At 31.9% G+C, this 21,690-nt stretch overlaps 1 protein-coding gene across 8 annotated transcripts in view; it reads right to left on the bottom strand.

The window, feature by feature from the left end:
* The window catches only part of LOC126852276 (elongation of very long chain fatty acids protein AAEL008004-like), a 52,134-nt gene that overhangs the window by 16,911 nt on the left and 13,533 nt on the right, over positions 1 to 21,690 (bottom strand). The window contains exons 1-2 of one of the 8 annotated variants that reach the window (XM_050596913.1): positions 18,964 to 19,206; positions 18,761 to 18,921 (exon numbers count right to left, since the gene is read on the bottom strand). The exons of 1 other annotated variant lie outside the window; for it this stretch is intronic. The gene's annotated coding sequence lies outside the window, so the exon portion shown is untranslated. 6 more of the 8 variants (XM_050596916.1, XM_050596918.1, XM_050596920.1 and 3 more) reach the window with 6 other exon arrangements.

Consider the following 21,690-nt stretch of genomic DNA (forward strand, 5'->3'; position numbering starts at 1 on the left):
ACGAGCCAATAAATCTGTGTCTGCAAATGACGTCCATTTTGACGCTAGAAAATCAAAGACTAAGAAGAACAAAAATCTTTGAAAAAAATTATTTTTTCAAAATTTTATTAATGTGATTTATTAAATAGAGATGTTTTTACCATGAAACTTTTGCATAAAACATTTTTTGATATATCAAATAATTTTCGAGATACATTGAAAAAAGAAACAAGCCGCTCTGTACGTATAAGAGATAATTTCACTTCTTAAAATCGTTTTTGAATCGCAACTGAAAATTTCTAAATTAATCTATTCACTCCCTCCCCTCCACCCTTCTCCTTACATATGTTTAAAGTTTCATCAAAATTAGAATTTTCGGATTCGCGAAGTTTCTTTGTTATTTATTGGCAAAATTGGTTTGTTTTGTGTCCTTTATTGTAATACCTGAGTTGGTCGATTTAATTTTGTGACACCTTATATAGAGCCCGCATGATCGCGCATCCGTTGGACCACTTTAATCGATAACCCCTCCGCTTGAGACTGGATGGAGAAGAAAAAAATGATTCGCGGAAAAGAAGACGCCTCTATGCAAATCATCTCAAAGAGTTCGCTCCGTGAAAATAAATTCGCGACAGATTCCTCGTCCATTTCTCTCGCATCTCATTTTCGCGATAGAGAACACCGCCGAGCTACAGGTCACAGTATCTTTATTTAGCCTATAAGACGCACCTGTCCGCCTTTATTTATAACCCAAGATAAAATTGCGAAGCGATGATAACAAAATTTCACAAATTCATATATATATATATATATATATATATTGTATTTTATATTGTATTTTATATCATCATCATCTTATACACAGTTGAAAAATTTGGCTTAAATTTAACATATATTGCATGTCGCAAAAAAATTGTTGTGTTAATTTAATATAATATAAATATGTTAAATGGTGATTAATACTATATTAATATTAAAACAAAATAATTAATATTAAAATAATTAATGAAATAATTAACAAAATAATTAATATTAAAACAAAATAAATGCAAACTTCATAATAATTTTAATAAAATTGCGTAAGATCAAGATATTTTTAATGATAAAATAAATTTTGAAAGAAATGGTATTGACGTGACTTAGTCACTTTCACTTCTATTGTAGAATAAAATCAACATTTTTTTTCTGTAAATTGTAACAGACAAATCCTGTCACGAATAATACGGAATGTATCTATTGTGCAAAAATATGTGCACATTATGTGTTATTTTTACACTTTCTTTCAGTTGTTTTAATAATTTATTAATATTTGAATACAATTAACCCAACAGCGATTATATTAAATCAACACAAGAATTAAATATTCAACACAAAAATTTTAAGCGAGATATTTTTTAATAAGAAAAAACAAATTTTCTAACCGTGTAAAAAAAAATATGTCCTCTTAATCAACGATTTAATAACCGATATATGCTATACTAAAATATTTATTTATAAACGAAAAAAGGTCCCCTTAACACAAAAAAAAATATGATTACAATTTCAACATCACAAAAAAAAAAAATGCGGAATAAGAAGCTGAGAAAAAAAATGAGAAAAGACAGACGTTACAAATTACAAAAAAAAAAAGAATAAAGAAAATCCAATATAACGCATGTTTAAAAAAGGGAAGGAAGCTTTTCTTTGTTTTGCATAATTACAGAAATCTCTCTGTAAGTCACCGCGCGCAACGATAGTATTTCTTTCTTGCAGAAATGATGACATCGCGATGCGGTAGCGCCTTTATCTACTTGCGCAAATAAACGGCAGAATGCTATCTGCTACTTGCATAATGATTTTTACGATAATCACGGGGCGGGATAATGAGTTCGCGTAATGCAGCCGCATCGCGCGAAGGGCTAAATCGGGACGTGATACAACGTCGATGACGACGGCGATGTCGACGGCGACGCTATAGTAGAAGCTGCGCCCACTGGAAAGCGTCCAATCTTGCGAACGCCGATCGTGAAAGTGCCTTTAAAGCCCGAATCGTCGTCGTTGATACGCTCCGTGGAATCGTTAAAACGAGAACCGCAGGAAGATTAACAAATATCTCACGAATTCCAGGGACTTGGACCCATATCACTTTGTATTAATTCAAGGAAGAATCGGATAGATCGGTTACGTCAAATGTTAATAAATTAATTAATAAATTATTAATTATTAATAAGTTGTAATAATAAAATAAATGCACTTCAAAACTCATAAATTTTCATTTCACGCACGCATAAAGCACCTTTAGCCTTTTAAAATATAAAATTAATAATTAACATGTGAATTGAAGTGAATTTGCTCTGTAAAATTAAAATTTTTATTTTTATGAATTTTTGTGTCTCACAATTAAAATCGTCCTATAGTCACTATGAAAAATTAGTTCGATGTAAGATAATATTTATGATTTTGGGATTAGATTATTTTTCACGAGACAAAACCTTTACTCCAACTCAAAAATTAATTATTATTTTTAAATTAATTTTAAAAAGCTAAAAGTGCTTTGTGTACGTACAGGTCAAATTTCTGAATGTCGAAATGTTAGATTGGAATTGGCAAAAAGACCTGGAAAATTATCGCAATTGTCCGGAAAAACATCCCCCCCCAAAAAAAAAAAAAAAAATCGAATGAAAAACTCCCCGCATATATATGACGACCGTATATTTTTCGTTTCACATACTTATACTCTAGATCGACTGTGCTTCATGTTAGACGAAAATAATATTCTCGTCATGTCCGCGCGATTTGTCAAAGCTAGACGCACGCGGCACCGCTCGATGCCGCATGGCAGGCCGAAAGCGCAAGTATAACTATTATATACGACGCAACCAGCCGGTGCACTTAAGTAATAGTAACTCGCGCTTGAGTAACGGAACGAAGAAAAATGGCAAAGATGCAAAGAGAGAGGAGGGGAGAGAGAGAGAGAGAGAGAGAGAGAGAGAGAGAGAGAGACTTGGAGAAAGGTCTATCGCGAACCCGGCACGCCGCCGTCGTTGGCACTTCGAGAAATTGCGGTCGCGTGCTGTCACTGTTCAGCGCGTCGGAGAAAAGTGCCGGGTCGACTGTTGCGGATTACGGGGGCTTCGATATAATGAATCCCGCAGTCGGCTCTCGAAGTAAGGAAAATTATGAAACTCGATTAGGCAGCATCTCCCACGGCGGCATCTCACACTGCTCAATCGAAGCATTTTATATATGTATATGTATATATATATATATATATATATATATATATATATATAAATATTTGTTGCCAGTTTAGGGACACCCTGTATATATACCTTTGCATACCTCTACGAAATACTTTCTCGAATAGGCTTTATGTATATATATATATTTCGTAGAGTATGCAAAGCTATATATACAGGGTGTCGCCCTAAACTGGCGACAAATATTTTAATCACAAATTCTTTGTAACATTTTAAGACAAAAATTCTAATACGAAAATGTTGAGGCTACAGTAGTTTTTAAATGGGAAAAGTTTTAAATATCACGAATGACAGGGCTAGAATTTCGCGCGCTCAGGGATGGCAAAATGGCCAATGATAAAGGTGCTTCCATGAACCGAATGCCTTTGACAATAGTAAAGAATTATTGCAAAAGTATTCAAGATATTCATTAAGAATTTATTTATTTATTAAGAATTTATTATTATATCTGTTTATCCGTGATATGAATCATAAGAACAGTTTAAAATGTTTTTATTCAATAGTTTAATATACCGATATTGATATATGTCTCCACAATGAAATTAGTCAAAACAGCTAAATATGACAGTTGACACATATCAGTATATTGGCCATCCGTGAGGGCGCGAAATTCTGGTCCTGTCATTTGTGATCTTTAAACTTTTCCCATTTAAAAACTACTGTAGCCTCGACATTTTCGTATTAGAATTTTCTTAAAATGTTACAAAGAATTTGTGATTAAAGTATTTATTGCCAGTTTAGGGACACTCTGTATATATATCGTCAAATCTTTGCAATTATACAAATCATTTATTTTTAATTTATCATCTATTTTTAATTTCAAGACAACTGTCGGATACCGTGGAACTGTAGAATATGTATAAATATAATGAAATAATAATTGCTCGCAAATTATTACGTAAACTCTAACATCATTAACATTTTTATTTCCACATTCCGCTATTATCTTTTTATCTATCTAATCGCTGATAAACAATGTCTTGAAGTTAAAAATAGATGATTTATATAATTGCAAAGGCTTGCCGATATAAAAACCAAATGAGATATTTATACAGTGCACTTTATCGCTCTTGCACATAAATATTTCGTGCAGATAACACAAAAAAAAAAGAGAGACATATGAAAGAAAGAGTTTGCTATGCGACTGACAGATGTTAAGTCGTCTCGTTGCCTAGATATCCGCGAACGACGGAAAGTGCAAACGCAAAATCTCCCGAATTCTCACATTACGCGTTGCAATTGCATAACCGGTTGGGATGAAGAGATCGCGGCGCTGGGTGAAAATAAAATGAGAAAAAGAGTGAGTATATAAGGCGCAGCGAGCCGATAGCACAATATATATTTCCGGAAAAGAAAAGGCGGAGTTGGGGAGATTACAAACGCGAGCAAGCATGGTGACGGCTTTATCGCAATCCCCTGCGGTTACGTCTTCGACAACAATGTATTCCTCGTTTAGACAGGGTGTAAACATCGAGTACTTTCTCTTGACTGCGAACGCCTGAAATGAGAGAGGAATATCGCCGTTCTTCTCCGCGATTCTCGAGACATTGACGCGATCTCGAAGAATGAACGATGGAATATTGAAAAGCTTAGCGTATGGCACTGTAAGTGAATATTTTCAATGTTTATTCCTTGCTTCATTTCGTGAAAATATCAAGAAATTAATTTATCACTGAAATATACACTGTTGGAAGATTTGTGTTTTTTTTTGTTTAAAAAATATATTGGTTAAAATTTTTGTGTTAAATATTTAATTCATGCATTAATTTAATATATTGTTGTTGCGTTAATTAAACTGAAATTTTAAATAATTAAAACAATTTAAAAAATGTACAAAAACACAATTTTTAATTTTATATAATAGATATGTTCCATATTATTAGACAGAATTTATCTGTTAAAATTTATTCAAAAATTGTTGATTTTATTTTATAATAATAATGAGAATGACTACTGACCGTCAATAACTTTTTTTCTAAGTTAATTTTATCGTTAAAAACATGTTGACATTACGCAAAATTTATTTCAAATTACTATAAATTTGCATTCATTTCGTATTGAAATATTAACAAAGTATTAACAAAGTGTTCCCGTTTAATATATCCATATTATAATATGTTAAATTAATTAATAATTATAAATAATTAATACAAAAATAATTATAAATAATTAATACAAAAATTTTTATGAACTATTTATGGGACATGTAATATATATTGAATTTAAGTCAAATTTTTTCTTGTTGCTAATAATAACATATCTATTGTATAAAACTAAAAAATATATCGTGTTATGTTTACATTTTTTTTCAATTGTTTTAATAATTTAACATTTGAGCACGATTGTTGCGCGCGTGATCTTTTTTGTTATTGTAAGAAATCATCGAGATGACACGTATCTGTAGATGAATAGAATTTCGATAAAGCATTTCTTCTCTTTTCGTTAAGATCAACGTATTTCGTTGTTGAATTATCGTAGCAATAATACAACATACATGAAATTATTGAAAAGAACGAGGTTGCTAATATCCCGACTAATTATTATGATTGTCTATCAAATGATGAAAAAACCAATATTGACAAAAAAGTTAAAAAGGTGCTTTAGAAAAATCACACGCAAAATTAACTACAAAAAATAAAATAAAAATAAAAAAAATAAAAATAAAAAAAATGATAAATGAGAGAAATATACGTGACGATAACGAAAGAAAGTATCACACGATCGTGTTAATGATAATCCCTGATTATTATGATTGTCCATCACGCCCCAAAAAGAAATTATTGATAAAAAAATTAAAAAGGTTGTACATCGGAAAATAAAAGAATGATAAATGAGAAGAGAAATATACATCATGATAACGAAAGAAAGTATAAAAGAATGATAAATGAGAGAGAAATATACGTCACGATAATGAAAGAAAGTATCACACGATCGTGTTGATAAATCATCAATCAAATACTGATTATTATGATTGTCCATCACGGCGAAAAAAAGGATATTGACAAAAGAATTAAAAAGATTTAGAAAAATCATATGCATACTTTGTAAACTGTACATCAAAAAATTAAAAAAGAATATATATAAATGAAAAAAATATATGTGATAACGAAAGAAAATATCCTACAATCGTGTTGTCATCCCGACTACTGATGATTGTTCATTACGGCGAAAAAAAATATTGACAAGAGTTAAAAAGATGCTTTGGAAAAATTGCATGCATATTTTGTAAATTGTAGATCGAGAAATAAAAAAATGATAGAGAGAGAGAACTTACGATACGTGACGATAATGAAATAAAGTATACGATCGTGTTGATAAATCATCAATCAAATACTGATTATTATGATTGTCCATCACGGCGAAAAAAAGGATATTGACAAAAGAATTAAAAAGATTTAGAAAAATCATATGCATACTTTGTAAACTGTACATCAAAAAATTAAAAAAGAATATATATAAATGAAAAAAATATATGTGATAACGAAAGAAAATATCCTACAATCGTGTTGTCATCCCGACTACTGATGATTGTTCATTACGGCGAAAAAAAATATTGACAAGAGTTAAAAAGATGCTTTGGAAAAATTGCATGCATATTTTGTAAATTGTAGATCGAGAAATAAAAAAATGATAGAGAGAGAGAACTTACGATACGTGACGATAATGAAATAAAGTCATCAATCATACGATCATGTTGATAAATCATTCCAAATATTGATTATTACGATTGTCCATTACAATGAAAAAAAATATTGACAAAAGAATTAAAAAGATGCTTTTGAATAATCGCATGCGTAGTTTGTAAACTGTACATCAAGAAATAAAAAAATGATAAAGAGAGAAATATACGTGATGATAACAAACGGAAGTATCACATGATCATGTTGATAAATCATCCCGAATAATATTATGATTGCTCATTATGGCAAAAAAAAAGAAAATATTGACAAAAGAATTAAAATAAAAAAATCATACGCATTGGAAAATAAAAAAAAAAAAGATGATAAATGAGAGAAATATATGTAAATTTATGTGATAACGAAAGAAAGTATCACACAATTATGTTGATTCCAAATGATTCCAAACTGATTATTACGATTGCTATTATAGCGAAAGAAATGTATTACGCATACTCTGTAAATTATATTTTGTAAACTACATCGAGAAATAAAGAAATGATAAATGAGAAGAATATACGTGACGATAACAAAAGAAAGTATCACACAATTGTTGATAAATCCCGAATATTGATTGTTATGATTGGCTTATCGCGGCGCAAAAATATTGACAAAAGAAATTAAATTTGAATTTGAAGTTTGAATTGGAATTTAAAGATTAACTAAACTAGTCGCATTAATCTTTCTCGGTTTTTATTTGTTCACCTTTGTTATGAACCCTGTTTATGTTAACGTATCGATCGATCAGCATTGATCATGTTCACATTATCCAATCACTATGTTGAGTATGTTCACTTAATTGATAAAAGAGTTAAAAAAAAACTTTATGTGAAAAATCACGCACTTTGCATAAATTATATATGTCGACAAATAAGACTAATGATAAATGAAAGGAATATATGTAACAATAGCGAAAGTATATTGTCACGTTATCATGCGCGGTCGTGACGATAGAGCGTTTAGAATATTTTTTCGCACCAGATTACGTAAATATGAGAACATTGATAGTACGCTGTGAATGAATGTGAGCAGGATCGCAATTGGCAAACTTTAATCGAAACAAATTTCTCAATCGCAACACCAACTATTCACAACGTTTCGCTAAAGGCAACGTGCGAGTTCTCAAGAACTCAAGGTTGAACTGTCTTTCTTTTCGATGCTCGGGATCACGCGTACCTTCGATTGGAAAGGAGAAGAGGGGAGCTGTTAATTGTATAAACCTTGGATGACAACTGCTCAATGTCAATCGGCAAAAATTTTACACTTTTCAATTTTACATATAATTCATATATTAACATTATAGTTGAACAAATTGATAAAAAGAAAATAGATAAGATATTCCTATTTGTTTGAAGAAATATAAAAACAATCAAGTCTCCTATACTGAAAAATATTAGACTGAAAAGTAAAATATTCTCTTTTTACTTTTTAAGTATATAATAAAATGCTCGCATAACATTATTATGAAAATTCTCTCGTAACAATATTCATTCGTATAATCATGTTCTTACAAACATATTTTTTTACAATATATTTTAAATACTTTATTATATTAATATATAAAATTTAGCCAGTTTACATGGACACCTTATATATATATATATATATATATATATATATATATATATATATATATAAGATGTCCATGGCTAAATTTATATATTAATATAATAAAGATATTTAAAATATATATATATATATATATATATATATATATATATATATAGTGTGTGTGTGTGTGTGTATAAAATAAATATGCAAAGTTTTATGTAATGAATTGATGTGACAGCTTAATCGATATTTCGATAGTTTTGTGTTACGATAAAGATTTATTATACCCAACCGGGTAAAAATGTACGAGTGAATTGATGTGACAGCTTAATCGATATTTCGATAGTTTTGATTGACGGTAAAGAACTAGCTATTGTACTCAATTGGGTAAGAAATGTACGAGTGACGTAAATTTAATGCATGACGACCTCGAGCAACCTCAGTTATGCATGGAAAGTATTTGTTGCGACTCGTGATTTATGCTAAACACCAGTCAACCACATCTATAATTTATTTTTACTCGGTATTCTTTTCGCAAACACGAAAACCTTCTTCCCTCCCCCCTCTCCTTATCAATCTAAGTTTCGAACAATTTAAAAAAAGATATATATATATATATATTATATAATAGTCTACGCTCTCTTTACAATTTATAAATTTAATTCTAATTGTGACTTCTATAATTCAGATTTTGTTAATTTATATGTAGTGCTTTAGTTCTTTAATTTATTAAAGAACTGAATTTATTATAATTTTTACCAAATTTATTAAAATGTGTTGCGTGATTTTTGTTTTTTTAATTTGATTATATCGCATCCTTAGAAGAACATTGTCACAACACAAAAAATACAAATTTTTCACTTAACACAGTTCCACTAGCCAGCGCAACAAAATCAGGTTAGAAGAGCAACTGCTGTCCTCTAGCGACTGATTTTGCAAACAGACTTGTAACGTTATTTCTCCACGAAGATCTTGTTTCAGGCATACCTCCTATGGGCTTAACTTGAAATGTAAGTTTTTTGAATTGTGATATTGTCCTTCTACGAGTTTTTCTAGGATGTGTCACTAATATTTGTTAATGGTTTCTTTCTAATTTAGCTTTTCTACTATATTTAAGAAAAAGATTGTTAGAATAAAATAAAAGAAAGCGTTTATTATTGCCCCAAAGTTCACAAGTCCCATGAAAACTTGAAGAAAGTTCAAAAATATTATATAAATTTAATAACAATTATTCCAGAGATAAGTGTAGAATATATATATACATTTAATAGTGAATTTTATACATGTATTATAAATGAATGCGCGATGATGTAAAACAGCTAAAGATGAAGAAAAATTTGCTCGTCGTAATATCCTACATATATTGTAGCATTGGAAAGGATTATCTTCCACTCACAAAAAATATAATTGGAACTGCAAAAAAATATCAAGACAACCGGATTCGCCAGATCAGTTTGTGAAGATCTAGGTGTGGTATATCGAAAACCAAATATGAAATGACGCAGATGGATGAACCTCATCGGTTAAGAACGCGAAGCATAGCGAGCATGAACATTGTACCTCTCTCGATTTTATATGCACTTGTCAAATATTTATCTTCCCCGGTCATATTAATGTAAGTAAATATGCTGCGAATTACGCAATGTACCTTTAATATTATAAGGTTATTCTCCGTGTTTTCCTTCATAGCTTCTGTCATAAACGTAAACCGGGAGACGACGTCCAATCGTCCCGAACATACGGGTATGAGTATGAGACGCCTCCTTTTTAGCATGTCACTTTTTGATATCGCTTTATCTGAAATTAAGCGGCTGTTACTGCGGCTACTGGCCTCGGATGTGCATCACAATGCGGATACATGCATTAACGTACGTGTAACACGAAGCTGCACGTGCATGTGTACGATAACGAGGCCGGGACAAGGTCGGCGATTTCGTGAGAAAACGCGCATTCGTGACTCCTACGCGAACCGATGATTTAACGGTTCAGCGAGAGAGACAATCGTCGTTGATTCCGATGATAATTTTGATGACAGCCAAAAAAAAATGAAAAAATTGTGATATGAGGCTGTTTATTTTGGATAGGTATTTGCGGCTGCTTTTCAAGAAAAAAGCTTGCCATTATAGACGAGTCAGACGTTCGTGATGAAATGACGTTCTAATGATCCGGAGAGAAGTGGCCTTTGCCATTTCTTCTAAAGTTGCACAACAAAATTGCAGTCGCGTATCTCTGATCCCAAAGGAGAGAAACGCCATATCATCTTGTCGTGAGAATGATTATAGGAAAAAAAAATCGTTAACTTTGAAGAGAAGGAATAAGTTTCACTGTAAAAAATTGCCTACGAAGTCGAATAAATTTTTATCTTGAGTTTTCAGATCTGGATGTCTGAGAAAAATTTCAGACAATCCGTTTTAAATTATCTCGTCGTTTCTTTTTTTGAAAGTTCAAAGACGCTTGTCTGAAAATTGAAGCGGATCTGAAAATTCAGACGATGTGTTTGTGACAAACAAGCTGCAGACTTTATCTGAAGTTTCAGTTTTTTTTAGGTTTTTATAGCTTGAATATTTAATCAGTGATGAATTTTACATATTGAGTGTTCAATAACAGGAATTTTGCGATGTGACCTTGGATGTTATTAAAAATCTAATTATATTTTAATCGGTATACACTCAGTATTTCGTATTTAAATACACATTTAAGATACATTATCTTTTCTTATCGCAATGGATTAAATTTTAGATTTTCAATTAGATTTATAAAATTCATACACAAATATTTTTCGAATGGAATATGAGCTTGAAAAAAAAAAATATAATTACTCTAGGTAACTAATGTGCTTCAATTTTCTTTGAAGATTATGCGGATGCTCTTTGCATAAGCGAAGCCTCTTAAGCTGGAGTTAGTGTACAAATGATTAAAATCATCAATGGACAAATTATTCATCTCTCGACATTCTAATTTTAAATATGTAATTAATAACATCATTGTGCGTTGTCAGCATAATATCGTTCTCAAGCATAGTGGCTAACATAATCGATAATAAAAAATTAAAAAAAAAATAAAAATTCTTCGAAAATAAATGAAATAAATTATATAGATTGGTACGTTGCACCGTCAATGTTGTTATGACCGAGTTATGTCAAATCTGGTATTCGATAACATCAATAATTTCGCCAATACAAAATATACTAATTATCGTTGTATTATTCGTTATATTATTAATATATATAAATATACTAATTATTGTTATATTTTAAGCCTTATTAAAATTTTTTTTATTTTTAGCTTATTTATATCTTTGCGATTCCTCAAAACAATCAATCGCGATATCGCTTGAAAGAGAAAACGAAATAGGAGATATTAATATACACAATTGGAAAATGTATGTTTTCCTGTTAAAAAATATACCGATTAAAATTTTTGTGTTAAATATTTAACACAAAATATTTATTACATTATCTGTTAAAATTTACAGAAGAAAATATTTTATTCTAGAATAAGAGCGAGAGTGACAGACATTAATAACAATTTTTCAAAGTAATTTTATTATTAAAAATATGTTCATTTTATACAAAATTTATTTCATGAGATTTGCATTCATTTTGTGCTAAAATATTACCAGATTGCATTCATTTTGTGTTAAAATATTATTGTCACCATTTAACATATCCACATTGTATGAGGCAAACACAAAAATTTGTGTGGACCGTTTGCGACGTGTCATATATATATTAAATTTTTCAATTGCAAACAATTACATTTATCTATCCGTGCATATTTTCTTCATCGCGCGCGTTATGCTATATCCGCCACGTTATGCATATATGTGCACAGGGTACGCATAAATTCGCCTGTAATCGGAGAGACTGTCGTTATTTCGACACGTTGAGAAAGGAAAGTCGCGACTTTAGATAAATTAAAAAAAAAAAAAAATTTCTTTCATACATAAATTTCACATTACGCACGCAAATTTTCTAAGCACACACCGGGTGCATCGGCTTATCTCACTCCCACGCGTATGACAGAATCGCGCGGGACATAATCGATGATGTAATTTCGAGAAGCGAGAAAGCGAGAATCTTGCAAGCCGACCTTCGTTCATTTTTGTTTCCGCATTGCTTCCACGCGTGACCTTACGAATTTTACAGGTACGAGAGGGAATAAACTAAACCAAGAAAAGGCTGTCAATTTTTTTCGCACGCAATCTCGCCGCGAATAAGTCGACGGCAGCAGCAACGGAGCCGCAACAAGCAGCGCGGGGAAAGTGCATAGCTGCATGAAGTTGTAACTTGCCGAGAGCCGTTGTAACGCATTAATGGCTGCGCGGGAAGAGAGAGATAGAGAGAGAGAGAGAGAAAGAGGAATACGGGAGGAGTAGAGGAAGGCAGGGAGTGAATCCCCTTATATAAGCGTCATATTATGGTCCTTCCTCAACGTTGTCGATGGCTTGCCGCGAACGAAAACAGTCATCGAAGCCTGTTATCAGCAGTCTTTCTCGAGAGATCCGCGAATAATCTCACGGGTTCTATTACGTTCCGACGAGCATGTACAAGGCGATCATTTCGAGAAACGTCAAATGGCAATATGATTATTGCGTTAAAAAAAAACAAAAAAATTGCGAATTAATATTGATTCCAGGACTGCGAGAACAACGTTTAATCATGATTAAGGTCGTCGAATATGCAATTACGCGAATTTTACGCAGTAGCGTTTCGCGCTTGTCGGAGAACCTATTACATCTCGTAATCATATGTAACGTAATGTCTTTCCCGTGTAACTCTCGATACGATCGTCAGGTGGAAAGATAAGCGCGTATAACTCGAAGGCACGCATATGTGTGTGTGTGTGTGTGTGTGTGTGTGTGTCGCGTGTAATGAGAGCGGCAAACTAATGGAGGTTCGTTGAACGAGTGCGCGAAATGAAAACGGACGTTCCGGCCTTGGTCGATCGACGCGCTTGGACTTTGCCCGCCCGGTATATGCATAAATCGCACGCGCGAGACTTTCATTTATTAATGAAACCCCGAGGATTAATGACGGGGAGCATGAGATCACGTGAATTTCGTGACGCCGAGAAAAATATACGCGGGTACATCTGTACTTGCGGCGCGCGCGCGCGCGCGCGGCGGCGGCGGCGACCAGAGCTGCTGAAAAATTCGGGAGAAAGCAGGACTCGTTTCGCTCTATGTCAGAAAATTTGCCGGTTGTGTGCATGTCGCAACGTATGGCACGTTTCACGTAATAGGTAGAATAAGTTGGCGCGAGCGCGAGCGCGAGCGCGCGCGCGCGCGACTTGACAGCTGTCACGAGCCACCGCATGTAGGGTCTCGCGCCGCGAGATCATCGGAATAATCGATCGAGATTCGACAGATGGATCGTCAATATTGAATAAATGAATCCGAGAGCGATCGCGAAGCTGCTTGAACACTTGTTCGAGACTAATACGTAAAAAGTGCGTAGTGCGCGCGTGTTTTTTTTTTGCATCTTGCGTATGGATTATACAACAGCTTTTACCGATTGCGTTACCGTATACAGTAGCCGGCATACCGGTTAGTTAGGCACAGAAACTAGTTTACTCGGTTTACATAGAATTCCGTGCGACCGCATGTCATTCCAATGGTAAAGCAACTTTGTCTAATTATCCAATTATCTCTGCGCAATCTGATTTATGTGCATATTTTTTTTCCGTTGCTTATAAGAAAATTATTTTTGTAATGTAGTCTAAAATGACAACCTGCTTGTATATAATGCTTGTAATTTATACAACATAAACGCGCAACATAACATAACTACGTAGTTATAAAAAATTTATTTCAATATTTTTTTGAAATGATGTTAGAAAAAAATTCTAAGAAAAAATTAAAATCAAAATTAAAATTAAAATTAAAATTAAAATTAAAATTAAAATTAAAATTAAAATTAAAAATAAAATTAAAATTAAAATTAAAATTAAAATTGAAATTAAAACTAAAAATAAAATTAAAAATTAAAATTAAAATTAAAATTAAAATTAAAAATAAAATTAAAATTGAAATTGAAATTAAAATTGAAATTGAAATTAAAACTAAAATTGAAATTAAAATTAAAATTGAAATTAAAACTAAAAATAAAATTAAAATTAAAAATAAAATTAAAATTGAAATTGAAATTAAAATTGAAATTGAAATTAAAACTAAAATTGAAATTAAAATTAAAATTGAAATTAAAACTAAAAATAAAATTAAAATTAAAATTAAAATTAAAATTAAAAATAAAATTGAAATTGAAATTGAAATTAAAATTAAAATTGAAATTAAAACTAAAATTGAAATTGAAATTGAAATTAAAATTGAAATTGAAATTAAAATTGAAATCAAAATTAAAATTATAATTATAATTATAATAAAAATTAATTATATTAATTATATTAATTAAAATTATAAGAATGTATAGGGGATCATTCCAAACTCAAGACTATCTACCTATGTCCGAGAAATAATTAAGAAAATAATTAGAAAAAAATCATATTTGAAAAAAATGGTTGAAAAAATTTACCTCTGCTATCTGGTGGTTAATCTAACCAATAAGATTTATTAGTACTATTATTTATGACTGATTATTAATGGCTGATATTTTATGGTAATATTTTGTCATACTCTATTTCTTTTGAAATTAGCTCTAATCGTCCGTAACGGGATTGAAAGGTCTTGAAAAAAATTTATTTCGCACTTATGGACGCTGAAGAAAAATTCTACATCCTTTCTCCTTCTCGTTATTACTAATGTACACTCGTACAAATATTCGATTAGGCAATTGTTCTCTTTTTCTTCTTTTTCATCGATTGTGCCACACATCGACTTATTTACGTGTCTCTGCAAATATTTCTGAATGTAAAACGAAACGATAAAATGCTAAATATTACACACAATATTTATTACTTGATAGTTTGTTAAAATCGAGAACTAAAATAATAAATAAAGTTAAAAAAATTCGCAAATAATGATGGTGAGTCATAATTGAAATTGTCTGATAAACATCGTGACATCGTCAGAGTTTAAACCAAGTTTATGCATATATATATAGGACATAATACTGATTTATCATTGTCAGATTACGTCACAATGTTGTCGTATGCTTTATAAAAATTACTTTTAAAATTTGAATTGTTTTACGATAACGATATATTTTCGTCTGTGCGAATCAACTCCTGCGTACGCTATTTAAGTTGTGTTACTTTAATGTTATTTCTCTCTTTTTATTAATAATGATTAATTTGATCTTTAAAAAACCGATGCTCTTTTTCAATTTTTACATAAACAAATTTATTTTCCTAAATAAAATTCGCATTATTTCTTAATCGAGTTCCGAATATTATCATATATTTCATTTTATTTCAGATTATTTAGTTTAAATAACACTGTGTGATTTTATTTTATAAATTTCATATTTTTTTTTCTCTTAATGACTATATAAGAATAATATCTCTCTTATGTACATGCATAAGAATTGATCTCATCTGTCTACAAACATTAAACAGTATACAAATATAAGTATCGAGTTAAAACCATTAGCTTCAATTATATTTATCATATATCACTTTATATTAATAGCGTCCATCATTTAAAGTGAACGCAATAAATGACGCACATCATTACATATGAATTAGATTCGAACATAGTTTGCCTTTTTCGCAAAAAGGTAAATATTTACATCACGTGTTCTCCTTCGGTAATTACACACGATGATTTAAGAATAATAATGACTTTTCAAATGAAAGCAATTTAATTTTGAAATAAGCTGTCTTTTTTTATATGTATATTTATCGTATATTTGATAAGTTTAAAAAAAATTATAATAAATATATGTATAATATATACAGCGTGTCCCAAAATTAAATATCAAAATTTGAGAACATGAGAAGGATTGGTAAATTAAGAAAAAAAGTCCTTTAGAGATTTGCTCGTTTTTGCTTTGTTTTGAAGAAAATAGCAAAAAAAAAAATTTATCAGAAAACTTAAAACGATATTAAAATTATTATTCATCGAAAAGTACCACGAGATAAAAAATTATAGAGCATGGAACTAAGAAAAAAAAGCGAATTAAAATGCTTCTGAGATAAAATTAAAAAATTGTAAATAAATACGCAACTATGCAAGATTATTTGTGTGTGTCCTGTTTACTTAAATATTTATTACTTAAATAAGTAATAAATAAGCGAAAGGGATGAGAACTTTTTTCGTTTCATTTTATTTATTTACTTATTTACACTTGTTTATTCATGCTGTCTCTTCTCTAAGCAGGAATGTAAGCATACATTAAGGTAAACAGATTTACAACACTGTTGGTGTTGTTGTAAATTTTTCAGTAAAAATTCTTTTTGTTTTCTTTTCTTGCGATTTTCTTCGAAACGAAGCAGAAACAAGCAATCTCTAGAGAACTTTTTTTTTTTAATTTATCGATCCCTCATACGCTTCTAAAATTTTGACATTTAATTTCAAGATTTATGCGAGACAAAGATTAATGTCAAAGGAACGCATAAATCTCATAAAATTTATAGGGGAGGCACTTTATACGCAAGACTTTTTTTATTACGTACAATACACCGCGCGCGAGAAACAATGTCGGAATCTCGGTCCCGGAACATCCCATTACGATAACGATACATTGCGTGTCACGTATCGTGCGACAATTAATCATATACCACACCATTGTTACGTTATGTAATATCGAGTAGCACAAACACAAACGCGCGACGCCGCGACTTTGCGGCTGATTATGAGATCCGATTATTTTATTTCCAAGCGCTCGAGCACGTCGAAATGTCAAAATGACAGGCGCGCAATCACACACGTGATTCAAGCACATATATTTATATATATTTTTTTTTTTAATAGATGGCATGTATGTCTGATAATCATATAATAAGTGAGTGGACAAAAAAAAGGAAATGGAAATTAAAGCTTCAGATTGAAGTAGTCATTAATTAATTAGATGCTCTCATCAAAGAAACGTGTGTTACATTTTATTTAACCATTTATCACGAACGCGTTATCTAGGAACGATTAAAAACCAGGCCGTCTCTTTGCCAAGTGCAAAGAAAAACTTCTCAAAATAAAAAAAAAAGAAAGAAAGAAAGTGATAAGAAAATTTAAACAAAAATTCTGAAGAAGAATTAAAAACTTTCTTTCCTAAAACCTCTGTTGTCATCACATACTGAAAGATTCACAAAAGCATTATCGACTCTTTGTCCTTAATAACGGCAATAAAAATTATGATGACAGATTGCGGGAAGTATTATAACGATCGTGGGAACCTTCAACTTGTTTTTGCAAACGTTTGTGTAAACCATCATCCCGTCTTGCTAATCGCAAAACAAAAGAAATGAACGTAGAGGAACGCGGCTTGCATCGTGAACGGTTGACTCAAGGCTTTCCTCGGTACATAAGGATGGCCTAACGACTATAAATACGTTCATTAAATGCCCTCACAGTCTATTGCGAACGAGTGGAACGTGAATCGAAGTCAAATCAAGCGCACGAAACGTGATTCATAAGAGAGGAGACATTCGGTAAGACGGAAGGAAGGAAGAGGAATGGGACGGTGTTTGATGTATTCGGACAAGCGAACTCAGGCAAACAATCAATCGATGACTGAGAGAAATAATTGATATCGCGGACGGTGCTCCAACTCTCGCGGGACTCACGGTGCTCGTCCCTAATTTAAATTTAATTTACGACCTCGCAATTCGATGAAATTTGCCGCTAACGATCGAAATCGATCGTAATTTCGACGATGTCATAGATGGATGATCGATCCGTGTAATACATACTCTTCCTATCAAAAATTAAACACGTCGAAATTGCACTGCAATCTCGATTTCTCATCAACAACGAATAATTTATTTATGGATTAATTCCCCTATAATTCCAATTGTAAAGAAAAAAGATTAATGTTTTCATCCGATATACATAGATTATTCGACAAATAATAAATTATAAATATAATAAATATAATAATGAATTATTATATTTATTCTTATACAAAAAATGCGCATATAATGTAAAAAATAATTTGTTTCGTGAAAAAAGTTATTATATTGTTATTATAACATAAAAATGTGATTTTTTTCAATTCATTTTGAATCATTATTACTATTTAAATTTAAAAGAAATCCAAATCATTAATTTATTATTTATCGTATCACATTATTATTTAACGTTATTAATATTAGTTAATTATTATTATTAGTACTATTATTCGCGTTGTCAGATGACATTAGATATCAAAAAAGTAACATTTTCTTTTTAATCAAGATAAGAACTCTCGCAATACTTACTAGCTACCAGAGGATCGCACGAATGATCAACGTTGGTCCAAAAACCGTAACACACACAACAATCTTCGTGACACTTCGACGTAAGCGAAAGTAGCCTTTCCTTCTTCTTCTCTTTCTCTCTCTCTCTCTCTCTCTCTCTCTCTCTCTCTCTCTCTCTCTCTCTCTCTCTCTCTCTCTCTCTCTCTCTTGCTCTGTCTGCCCACCCCGTTCTTGACCGTTTTCTCAACTTTCGGATAAGGAAAAGCTCAGCACGATCTCTAAGATCTTGTCCGCGAAAAAAAAAGAAAATAAAATGATCGATCCAGGATCTCACCTCAAAGGCTTCTCGCGAGAGCGCGCGAGTTCTAAGTGCGTTCTCGAGCGTCTACAGACCGAATAATATATCGCGCGGAAAGAAGGCCAATTAGAAAAAAAATAGCGAAATTAAAGAAAAGGGGAAGGGAGAGGGGAGAAAAAAAAGATACCGAGCGTTATCGGCTACCGAAAGCGTCGGACGCACTACCGTCGTGCCAACTCGCGGACTGGCGAACGTAATGCCGGTGCATTGCTTTTAACCGATTCGCCATATTGGTACCCACCATCCCTTCCACCGCCCCCTCTCCCCCCCCTCTCTCTCTTTCTCTCTTCCCCTCACTCTCTCTCTCTCTCTCTCTCTCTCTCTCTCTCTCTCTCCGTTTCTCTGTCTCTCTCGTCCTCCGGATATCGTCGTATGCGCCACGCGCAACATCGAGATTCGAGATATTCGTATAGTTCACCTGCACACGTTCCTCCCGATGTCGTCGGTCGTCGGCGGTGTTCGCCAAGCGACGTCAACGGCGACGGATGACGATGGATCTCCTTCCTTCGACTGTGGGTGTCCGGATGCGCGATCGCGTATTATATCACTACTTGACGTTAATTGCGCTTCTTAAATGTGCAAATCGATCTGCACTTTGACACGGGATCCTTTTTTTTTACGTCTCAAAAGTCGAGTATTTAGGCAAATGGGAAATTATGCGCCATTGTTATCGCTCTCCTCGAAGAGGCATCGGAAAATTTATTTTTCTAGAAATGAAAGAAATGCGCGCGCACCGTCGGCGAAGTTCGCCCGAATTTATATAATATAAATTAGGGGAAAAAATTAATTCGTAGAAATTCGCAACTTAAATAAAAGTGTAATTTAAATATGAAAATAATATTCATCGGTAGAAATAATTTGCCCAGGCAGCACATTGAATGACTTATATTATGTACTTTCCACAAGAAATACAGATAACATATAATAAAGAATAATTGAGTGTCTAAGAAATCTTTGATATCAAACGCGCTATTTACCACACCTTCATTCAATCTTCATATATATCAAAGTTGACATTTGTTAATAAAACATTGAAAACACGTGTGTTATCAATAATAAAACTTATATAAGTTTTGTAAATTGCGTTTTATTTGCTTTTTTGCTATTTCGAGTTTTTTTTTACGACACAACAAAATGATAAGAAATCTCTCTTCAGCTAATTCATTTCGCATGATATTTTTTTTTTTTATTTCTGTTGGAAGATCTTTCTGCTTCTCCGATTGACAGATTTAATAGGAAAAGAAGAATAGCAAAATTACGAAAGTTGCTTGAAAAAGACAATCCAAAATCAACTTTGCATGTGCGATCCATGTCAATTAAAGAATTTAAAAAGATGCTTCAACAAAGTGGAAGGCGCAAAAAGATTCTTGGAGGAAGAATAATCACTCCTTTCTTTTTTACCAAATTTATGCAGGATTGAGTAAGTTAATATCCTTTTTTAACTAAGTTGAGTTCAAAGTTAATGGGTTAAAAATTAACTAAGTTTATGTTAAAAGTTACTTACACACAGAAATTAGCTCAGTTAAAGTTAAAAAAATTTTTAATTTATTAAAGTTAAAAGTTAATTGACAAATAAAAGGTTACACCTCACCAATGACTTTGACCTTGACATATGTTGTCAAGGACATGACTCTGAGTAACTTCCTTAAAACATAATCGGGAATCTCTTACAGTTTTGGAGATATTTAATGTTAAAGTTTCACAGTTTTAATGTATTTTTTGTTATAAAATAAGGAAAAATAAAGTTTGTTTACGTTGTATTTGCATCTGACGTGGAAAAAGTGTTTATTTACATTTTCAGAGACAAAACTTCTTGGGTTTTCCCACTTTCCACGCAAAGTGAGGTTCAACACAAACCTATGTGTCTAATTTTTTGATAATTTTTTAGCCCCCTTCCTCTCCCCCTATCCCCCCCTCCCCCCTCCCCGTAGGGAAGGATGGAATGTACTGCCTCCACACATATACTTTTTAATGCGAACTAAGGTTCCACATGAGTTTATAACTTTTCACTTTATATTTACGCATTAAAAAGTAATGCGTGAAAACAGTATGTTCCTTTCCCGCGGGGGGGCTCTACTATCGAAAAATTAAACACATAGTTTTGCGTAGAATCTTGCTTCACATGGAAACTGGAAAAATCCAAGGAATTTCGTACCCAGAAATGTAACAAACACTTCTTTCATGTCTGCTCTGCATAATTACAACGTTTTCCTTATTATATAATAGGAAATACATTAAAACTGTGAAACTTTAAAATCGCACATCTCGGGAACTATAAGAGACTCTCGATTAAATTATAAGGAAAAATTACTCAGGGTCATGTCCTTAACAACATATGTCAAGGTCAAAGTCATCGATGAGATGTAACCTTCAATGCGTACTTACCATCAATCACATTTTCCCACTTTAATATTGACGAATTATTTTAAAAATTGTATAAAAAAGAATTAATAAGTTAACGTTAATGCATTTAAAAATAATTAATTTAAGTTAACTAAGTTAAGTTAAAAGTTATTAACTATTTAATTTAACTTTCAATTGTTTAACTAGTTACTATCCAACCCTGTATACACACTTGTGTTATAAATTCACG

Source organism: Cataglyphis hispanica, chromosome 10 (assembly GCF_021464435.1).
Source record: "Cataglyphis hispanica isolate Lineage 1 chromosome 10, ULB_Chis1_1.0, whole genome shotgun sequence".
Lineage (NCBI taxonomy): Eukaryota > Metazoa > Arthropoda > Insecta > Hymenoptera > Formicidae > Cataglyphis > Cataglyphis hispanica.